We start from the raw sequence: 10,311 nt of genomic DNA on the forward strand, positions 1-10,311 counted from the left end.
AGTCTGTTAATACTTGTTTTGAGGGTACTTTTACTTCTCCTTTCCTGAGTTTTATTAGTGTACTTTTACTGTCCTCTATAGGTGACGTGTGAACCGTTGCTTATGCCGATCGACTTACCGACTACCTATTTAATTGGTTTTCTTTTAAATCTTATAGTTCTCGTTGATTATAAACTGGCCAGCCGCGATCAATCAGTTGGTATTGATTTTGTCAGCAGACTTTGAGGTCAGTTTAACCTGTCATTTTTCAACAGTACTCAACTAGTCTAAGTTACTGAGCAAAGTTATACACAGCAGTCTAAGTTAGCTAGCCGATCGATTCCATGTGGCCAGAGATACAAGATTACTCAACAACATATCCTAGCAGCTAGAGGATGTTCGCGTGCATGACAAGGCTATAGGCATGCCGCATGCACCAGCCGTTAATTAGCACAAGCTAATCACATCGTTGTATAACTCCTTTGTTATAGCTCAATTTGGTTCAGCTAGCTGTATCTAGGATTATCCATGCAACGAGTGGTCAAAACCAAGAAACTAAGAAAAACTCCACTTGCCAAACATCTCTATAGTTTTGCTAAAACTGAGAAAAACTGCAGTTTTTAGAAACCAAAGTATTCATTGCCCACATATTGGAATACCGAGGTTTTCAATTACCATGGTTTTGGAAAAACCGTGTTGCCAAACTAGGCCTTAGCAGTTAAGTCTTAACGTGGTTTGCATTCATTTGCAATTACACTTGTTTTTGCCTCCACTTGATGGAGCCGACAGCTTCCGTTTACCTGAAACGAGTCTTCTTGTTTTGCGGTGCTCATTTTTTCTAAGTGCACTGCAGTACTTGTTCCTTTGTGCACCATAAGTAAAACTAGCTAATTTTATGAAAATGTATCATGTCACTGTCCGTGACTCTCTCTTTTTAAGTCCACATTCTGTTGGTGGCTCGGTTAACTCCTAGGGTTTTAGCAGTTATGTATAAAAAACATTCTGATCCAGTATTGCTTGTAGTGGTTTGTCCAAAATGTTGAATGATAGTGCTTGGAGATGCATATATTGTTTCACCTCTTCACATGCCAATGTATTTTCCATGTTGTGATGAAGGCCTTTTTTGCCTTGTCCACCCGAGAGGCCCTTGAGTTTGCTGGAATGTCGATTAACTTCCGTTCCAGCAAATTCGGGTACTCCATATGTCCTATTTTCAGCAAAGGTCATGCTGAAATTTTCCATGAATTTTAGCATGACTTTGCTAAAAATAGGACATATGGGGTACTTGTGACTAATGCATGGGCCGGGGTACTTGTGACTAATGATGAAAGCTTAGGCTTTTAGGGTGCCTCGGCGTTGAAAAACCCTCAATGATAAAAGCTTAGCTTTTAGGATGCCTCGGTGTCGACAAACCCTAAATGATGAGACCATGATCTTGTTCCTTGACAATAACCAACTTTTTGACCAAACATGGCCAACAACGATGAGGCCGGGGGTTCGGGCGGCAAGGCATCCTGGGAGCTGTCCCAGGAGATGGAGGAACAACCTCACTTGTATGAGGACGTCGCCTTCCCCACCGATCCTGAGACCACTGATGGTACCGCTGAGGATGACCCCACCGATGCCACCACTGATGGTGCCGCCGAGGATGCCACCACTGATGGTGCCGCCGAGGATGCCACCACTGATGATGGCGGCGCATGCACAGATGGCAGCCAACCGAAGAGGCAACGGAAGGACCGGCGCCTGACCGTGCTCCGCACCCTCAAGGAGGAAGTTACTGAAGTGGACTCCGACGGGAATCCAACGGCGCCCGAACGAATAGTCAAGGGGTACTCGCTTCAGCTCGGGTGCATTCTCCAGAGCACCGTCTCGATCAACACCGAGAACCTGAGGCATCCTGACCGAGGGAATTTGCACAACCTCCTCTTCACGAAGCTGCACGAATGATACAAGTTCCCCGCTGATTTTGAAAACACAAGCCTCAAAGGGAATAAAGTGAACAATGCTGCCCTCACGAAGATGAGCAAGGCCCTGTCTACCTGGAAAAGCAATGTGAAGAGAATGATCGAGAAAGGTGAGAGTTATGAAAAGATCAAGGAGAAAAATCCTTCGATCACCGAAGATGACTACAATGACTTCAAGATCAATTGCTCGAGCACCGCAAACTCCCAATCAAGTCAGTGGGGGAAAGAAATGCGGGAGCTGAACTTAGGGGAACACAAACTCGGTCCCGGCGGTTACAGAGTGGCGGAGCCTATATGGGACAAGGAGGACGTGGAGCGTGCCGAGCAAGGCCTACCGCCCCGCTTCGAGAAATACAGCGGTAACAAGCAGACCAGGAACTATGTCAGGGCCCGGTACAAGGAGGACCCGATAACAAAGGAGCTTACCACGGATCCGAAGACCAGGGCGCTTGAGCTTGTTCTGGTAAGGAATACACCCCCGCGTAATTAGCTCCATATGGTTGCATTCTAATTAATGAAGCCAAATTTCTAAATGGTTCACATTCCTTCCGCAGGCGACTGAAAGCAGTAGCATGCGGTCGACTAAGAGCAACCCTTGGGACACCACTCTAAATAGGGCGTTGAATGTAATGAAGAACAAGGATAAGCTCAGTAAGCCGACGTCAGCTGGTCGTGTGGCCGGCAAAGGCTTGTCCACAAAATGGGGGTCATACTATACCGCTGGTGTGCAGAAGGAGAAAAAGACCAGCTCGGAAAGCCAGGCGCGCGAGGTTCAAGAACTCAAGGCACAGGTGGCGCGGATTCCGGAGATTGTCCAAGAGCAAGTGCAACAACAACTCGGAGCGACGATCATCGCCATTGTGCCTACCTTGATCCAGGGGTTGAGTGCGTGGATTGCGGGCGGCCAACAGGGGCCAGCCCCGATTCCTAGCTTCACGGCCAGCAACTCGCAGAATGCGATGGCGGGGCCATTGGTGTCTCCGGCGGAGGCGGCATTGGTGTCTCCGACGCCGGCACGGGAGCTTAATGCACCCGGGTGTACGCCGGCCGGCACCTCTGCAGCAAGCGGCCCCTCCGTCAACTGCACGCCCGCCGTTGGCGGTGCCTCGACATTAGCCGAGCTCGACGCCATCATCACGGTAACTAATTAAGCCTCTCTCGGTCGAGGACTTCATCTCCTTGCCTTTGACTGGGCATCCCTCACGCCCTACATGTTTTCGTAGGGCGCCGCCGACATTCCGTGCACTCTCCAGACTTCGTGAACAACGAGTTGGTCGATGTCGCCAAGGGCAAAATCGTTCAACCGGGCAACCCCTTGTTCCACGGTACCCAGATGCCACCCAACTTGTTTAGGGTTGAACTGGTTCGGGTGCTACCAGGCTGCAACGAGTTGTTACCTCCGATTCGACCCGTCGGGGCCGACGATGATGACGTGATGACCATCAGCGCCTGCCTGAGCTGGCCCCTGCTTTGGCCGAAGAGCCAGATTCGTTTGGGGGCGGGGGACACCACCCCAAAGATAACACCGCCAGTCGTGCCGGTGCCAAGTCGGCCCCGTGGCAAGACCGCCGCAACGGTGCCGGACATCCCTATGCCACTAGATCCAAACATGCATATGGCACATGATCAGAACGACGACGACGATACATTTGGCAACGTCGATCAGTACTTTGCCGAACATGGGTACGATGGCGACTTCATGGGGCCTCCTTCTCAAGAACCCAACCCAACAAAAGACATGCGCGATCTAGCTGGTATCGCGGAGAAGCCAAGTTGCAACAGGCGTCGTCTGCCGTTCAGCTCTCAGGAGACGCCTCCAGCTGCCAACTTCACCGAGCCTCAGATAGGCGAGGTGCGAAATATTATCAGCCCAAACACACTCAAGAAGGCGGTCTATGAGCAGAACTCGGTCCCATTACAGGAGAAGAAGAAGGCACGCAAAAGAAAGACTAACAAGGGTGCGAGCCAGCCGGCACCGAGTACGATCCGTGATCAGGACGGGCCACCTTCACCTGAGGATATCTCGAGGAGGGTGCATGTGGCGGGTAGGGCGATGCTACCGACAAATATGCTCAATGCTGCAACCGGTGCTATGCGGAGTCTGCATGACAGTGTTCCTTCTTTGGAGAAGCGACATCTCAGAGAGAAGGATGTGGCATACCCGGTTTTCGCGGCCAAGGTGCTAGAGGGCAAAGGCTTTGTGGATAACTCCATCGGGCGTATCATCGTCCTGCGGTTTGATGACATCCACGCTATGATGAACCTTCATCCGCTGCACTACACCTTCGTTCGGCTATTTTTGCTGAGTAAGGAGATGCAGATCATTCGCGACAAGACCCCGAACATCGTGATAGTCGACCCCTTCTACATGCGTGCCAAGATCTTGGGCAGCGCTGGGGACCGGCAAGTCGCGAGTTCTTACCTTGAAGCCGTCATTCTGGCAAACCAAGATAAGGATAACTTCCTCGTGCCTTACTTTCCTGAGTAAGTCCTCCCCTCAACCGGCCCGTAACATATGAATTCTTAGATTTCGATCGTTTTTCTTTTAACATTCCGTGTTTTCTGCAGTGACACACATTGCACGCTCATCCTCCTAAGCCCCAAATATTCCATGGCCACGTATTTTGACCCGGACCGTCAGTCGAACATAGACTACACAAATGTCAAGAAGGTTCTTGATGATGTTCTCCCCGGCTACACCAAATCTAGAGGCACCTTCACCAGGCCTATTCGTAAGTACGGCAAGCACGTGTCCTCCCACAATACGACGTTCTGCTGCGTCAAGTAGCCGCCTAGCGGTCAGAAGGGTGCCTACTATGCCATCCATCACATGCGGGCGATCGTACGGGACCATCATCAACTTCCGCTACCGAGTAAACTCAAAGATTGGGCCGCGAGCGTGTCGGCAATCCAGGACGCGGACATCAGATAAGAATTCTTTCGCATCCAGTCAGAGTTTGCGGAAATCATCCATCAAGATGTCCTTTGTACCTCGGGGCAGTTCTACCTCAGAAATCAACCGTCCAACAGTGACATCTACACAATGCTACAAATGCAGGCTGACAACGCCCGTTCTTTCATGACTCCCACGATAGACGGCGACTTCATCCACGCTCCGGTCCCTTGAGTCGAGTTGAAAGAAGTGATGCTGTGTCTAGTTCTGAAACATCGATTGGCTCATGTTGTAATTAAACTTTAATGAACTTGTAGTATGTCTCTTTGGTTTCGAGAGTCGTTCAACTTAGATGTAATCGATGCTATTAATGTCTTGCTTTTCTCTTCCGATCGTTCTATTGCATACTTATATATTGCTTATGTATTGTCTGTGAATTGGTACTAACGTTTCGTTTGGCTAGTGCATAGCGATGCCGTCGTATGTCGTGTACAACGGTAAGGTTCCCGGAGTCTACGACGACTGGGAGGAGTGTCAGAGACAGGTTCACCGATTCAGCGGTAACAGTTACAAAGGGTACACCACTAGGGCCGAGGCCGAATCTAGATACGCCCGCTATCTAGCGGGAGAGGGGAGGGAGCGTTGGAGGAACCGGATGAAGACGAGTTTCATCGTGATGATGCTCATCGTGATGACCGCAGCTCTCTTCTATGTGATGGTAGTTTACATGATCGATATCGACTTGTAATGTGAAGACAAACTCGCTACTCGCGGTCTCGAGACTTGTAATATAATGTTCTATCTTTGTTCGGTCTTTTCAATTCGGAGACTAATATGATGAATTGTATTCAGAGACTAATATGATGAATTGTATTCAGAGACTAATCTTCTATTGTATTTGATGAATCTGTTGTTGATGTGTGTTGTCTATATTTTGTCCAATTATACATTTTGTAACCTGTGCAAAAAACAGAAAATAAAAAAATAAAAAAACCTAATATTCATACTAATGGCGCATCACATCACAGTGCGCCATTAGTATGCCAAAGGATACTAATGGCGCATCATTAAACAGTGCACCATTAGTATGCTGAAGTTACTAATGGCGCATCTTGTTGTTATGCGCCATTAGTATGCCAAAGCACCTGGGTATACATGGCCCCCTGGGAGGCATACTAATGGCGCACTGTTGTATATACTAATGGCGCATCCGATGGTGCGCCATTAGTATACAAGATACTAATGGCGCACTAGTGGTGCACCATTAGTAAAATATACTAATGGCCTGGCACTAATGGCGCACCACTAATTCACCATTAATGGCCAAATTAGGTGCGCCATTAGTAGGCCTTTTCCTAGTAGTGTTGATTGTGAAACAAGTCACTAGGTACTGCTCAGATGAATTATATGGATGGTACCACCATTCGTCCAAGCTGTAGAAACTCCTATCCCTGAATTTCTATTTATTGGAACCATTAGATTTTTTAGTATTTTAGTCATTACGTTTCTACACAGGCTATGTGTTGGTGTCAAAACCGGCGGATCTCGGGTAGGGGGTCCCGAACTGTGCGTCTAGGTGGATGGTAACAGGAGATAAGAGACATGATGTTTTTACCCAGGTTCGGGCCCTCTCGGTGGAGGTAAAACCCTACTCCTGCTTGATTAATATTGATGGTATGGGTATTACAAGAGTTGATCTACCACGTGATCAGAGAGGCTAAACCCTAGAAGCTAGCCTACTGTATGATTGTTGTCCGTCCTACGGACTAAAACTCTCCGGTTTATATAGACACGGAGAGGGCTAGGGTTACATAGAGTCGGTTACAATGGGGGGAGATCTTCATATCGTATCGCCAAGCTTGCCTTCCATGCCAAGGAAAGTCCCATCCGGACACGGGACAGAGTCTTCAATCTTGTATCTTCATAGTCCGGGAGTCCGGCCGAAGGTCATAGTCCAGCCATCCGGACACCCCCTAATCCAGGACTCCCTCAGTAGCCCCTGAACCAGGCTTCAATGACGACGAGTCCGGCGCGCAAATTGTCTTTGGCATTGCAAGGCGGGTTCCTCTTTCGAATACTTCATAGAAGATGTTTGAACACAAGGATAGTGTCCGGCTCTGCAAAAATAAGTTCCACATGCCACCGTAGAGAGAATAATATTTACACAAATCTAATCTGCTGACGTATTCCGCGGCGTGACATCATGCCACGGCCAAGCCTTTATTCATTTTACAGTTCTACCTCAGCGCGTTTAGCGAGGCGGTTTCCTTGGCACGTCTTGTCGAAGCAGAGATCGTGTCCCCTTATTCCGGGATTCTCATCAATACGGGCGTGGGTAACCCAACCGCGCCTTTTGGTATGACTCTCTAATTAAAAGAAAGTCCCAAACGGTTACGGGGAGGGCTCTTGGTATTCAACTCCTTTATAAAGAGACCAAGGCTCGATTCCCTCTTCTTTTAATCCAATCGAATCCGCCCCTCGCCTCAAGTTAAACACTCAAGGTTTCTAGTTTTAGGCGCTTCGGACCTCCGACGATGTCCGGCTCCAACCTTCAAGGCCGGTGGGTGCCTTCCTCCGTTACGGAAGAAGACATGCGAAAGCTGAGAGATGCCAGGTATCTAACCGGCGAAATCTCGCATAGGCTGCCTGCTCAAGGGCAAGCCATTCCTTCTCCTCAGCCCGGTGAGAGCATGGTGTTCACATCTCACTTCCTTCGGGGGTTAGGTTTCCCGATTGATCCCTTTGTGAGGGGGCTGATGTTCTATTACAGGCTGGAATTTCACAACCTAGCTCCGGAGTCCATCCTCCAAATTTCATCGTTTATCGTAGTGTGCGAAGCCTTCCTCCATATCACCCCTCACCTCAGATTGTGGCTTAAAACCTTCAAAGTAGAGCCGAAGATGATCGAGGGGCAGCACGCCAAGTGCGGAGGAGCTATCATAAACAAGATAGCCGGCGCTCCATGGCCCGAGGGCACTTTCCAAGAAGAGTTCGGCTTGTGGCAACGGGACTGGTTTTATATCACAGCCCCCAGGGGCACCACATGGGTGGCGCCTTCTACTTTTCACTCGGGTCCCCCACCACGACCAGCGTCATGGGTCAATGAAGGGCTTATCTGGGGGCCGTCCAAAGACGTGCCCCTACTGCAGGACTGCATTCGAGATCTCCTAGAAAGAGATATTAACCTGACCGTAGTGGCGCAAGTTATGCTGATTTGCCGCATGCTGCCCTGCAAACGTCGCCCTCTCCGCCTGTGGGAATTTAATCCGGAGGGACCGCGAGTCCTCCAACATTTTATGGGCGCAACGCCCATGGAGATGTACAAATTGTTCTTTGGACCACAAGTAAGGTGTCCGGACTTATCCGAGGACGCAGGTCTGAGCTGCAATCGCCAGGATGTTAAGGTAAGTAGCCCCATATTTGGACACACCATCCGCATTTTCATCATAAAGTGGCCCTTTAACAGAGCTATCCTTTGAACAGGAGTGGATAGCGAAGGCAAAACTTATCAGGTGTCCAGCCCCCCTGCCCGAGACCACGCCGGATCCCATGTTAACCAGGATGCTGCAGATTATGCTTTTGGCAGAGGGCGAAGAGGGGAACCAAGGAGCTACCGCCTCCACGAAGGAGACTGTCAAGAAGGGAGGAATCGATAATTCCCCCAACCTGGGAAAGAAAAGGAGTGCCTCTGAAGACCCGGAGGAGATGACCTCGAAACGAGGGAAGAAATCTTTGTCAGAGGATCCGGCGCCGAAGACTGCCCCGGCCGCATTGCGCCTTCAAAGGGATCAGCTTTCCTCCGAGCCGTAAGTAAAGAGAGGGGCTCAAAAATTAGTGGCATCCCTGTTTTATTTCCGAGGAAGATAACTGAAATATTACCTTGCAGTTCGGATCTCAACCCTTCTCAGCAGAACTCGTCTTCAGGGGATCTCCGTCCGGAGATGATAGAGAGCGAAAAGCCTCCTCTAGCTGCATCGACTTACGAGGCAGGCGACCCTGAGGTGTCGTCCCGGCGGGTTTCTCCAAGTCCGGATCCTGAAAAAGGTCGTCGGGCTTGTCCTGTGCCCTCTGGTGCACGGTCGGAGAGGCTGAGGGATCTGCTCGGGCGTGCATCCGTCTCAGAAGAACACCGTGATGGGAAGGATTGCATCCGTGGAAGGCGGATTGTACGAGGCCGCCAGGAGTTTACTGACAAGCTTTGAGGTACGTAAAAAGGTGTACCTATTGGTAGAGCCGCATAGATGCGCCCTGTATAAATAGTAGCCCCTGAGACTCTGTGTGTCGTCAAGAGTGATGGTGCACAGAGGATCAAAACCCCAGGTATAAAATGTTACCTTTTTATGAAGGTGGCGAGGCGTTCGGTGGCTAGCCGGACTGATGGGTCTGCCGAGTTAAAGCGGCAACTGGACGTGGCAGATGCCGACATCACGCTTGTAAATAAGCGGCTAGACGAGGCCCAAGGTATGCTCCACAGAGATCTGATAAGAGGAGTTCGATGCTCGTTTCTTACAATATATATGCTTATTGCAGATAGTGTTGTTTCCGTGGAGAACCTTCGGGCAAAACTTGCCCGAGCCAAGGAGCAAGCATGAAAAAGTGATGCGGCTGCCGTTAAGGTGGCTGAAGAGCTGAAAGCCGAACAGGCTGCTCACTGCCAGAGTAAGAAGGCAATAGCCGAGATGGCTGTAAAATTGAAAGATGTTGCCGACCGCTGTAAATTTCTCGAACAAGAAGAAAGGGCGGCTCAGAAGGACCTTGAGAAGATCACTGCCGAGGCCAAGGATACTCGCTCTGCGATGAGAGCTATGAAGGAGGAGCTGCGTCAGGCCGGAGATATCACGGCTGGAAAGCCCTATATGTTGCGGATGAAGTTCAGGGATCCTAGGTATGCTCTGTTAGAACGGCAGTGGAGTGCGGAAAACGCTTATCTAGATGTGGCAGCGAGTGCGGTGGACGCGACCGAACACTTCCGAGGTCGAGGCGACCATAATTTTGAAGAACTGTTTTGGTCGCAATTCCACAAGCCAGAGCGCCCATTTTCGGTACCCGACCGTTTGGCCGCGTTTGCGGAGCTGAACAGGTTATCCGGACTCGCCATGAAGTATGTTGCGAGTCGTTTGTGGCCGGGGGAGCCAGAGCCGAAGAGTTATTTTGGATTGGTGCAGCAGTTCCTTGGTTCTGTGCCGCATGTCGATGCAATGAAGAGGTCGGTGTGTATAGAGGGTGCACAAATGGCTCTTGCCCGTGTCAAGACATACTGGGCAGATATGCAGGCCAGTGTTGTCGCATCCCAGGCACTACTTTGAGGAGGTTCTTCCGGGCGCTCGTTTAATAGAAGCGCAGTGCTCAAAGGATGTTGTGTTCGAATAGCATGTGTTATTGTAAAAGAAATATTTTGATAGAATATAAAAGCTTTTTATACTTGTGCTTGCAAGAATTATAACCCCTCCTGTGCGGCCGTTAATGTATATG

The sequence above is a fragment of the Triticum dicoccoides genome, chromosome 7B, assembly GCF_002162155.2.
Source record: "Triticum dicoccoides isolate Atlit2015 ecotype Zavitan chromosome 7B, WEW_v2.0, whole genome shotgun sequence".
In the NCBI taxonomy this organism is placed as follows: domain Eukaryota; kingdom Viridiplantae; phylum Streptophyta; class Magnoliopsida; order Poales; family Poaceae; genus Triticum; species Triticum dicoccoides.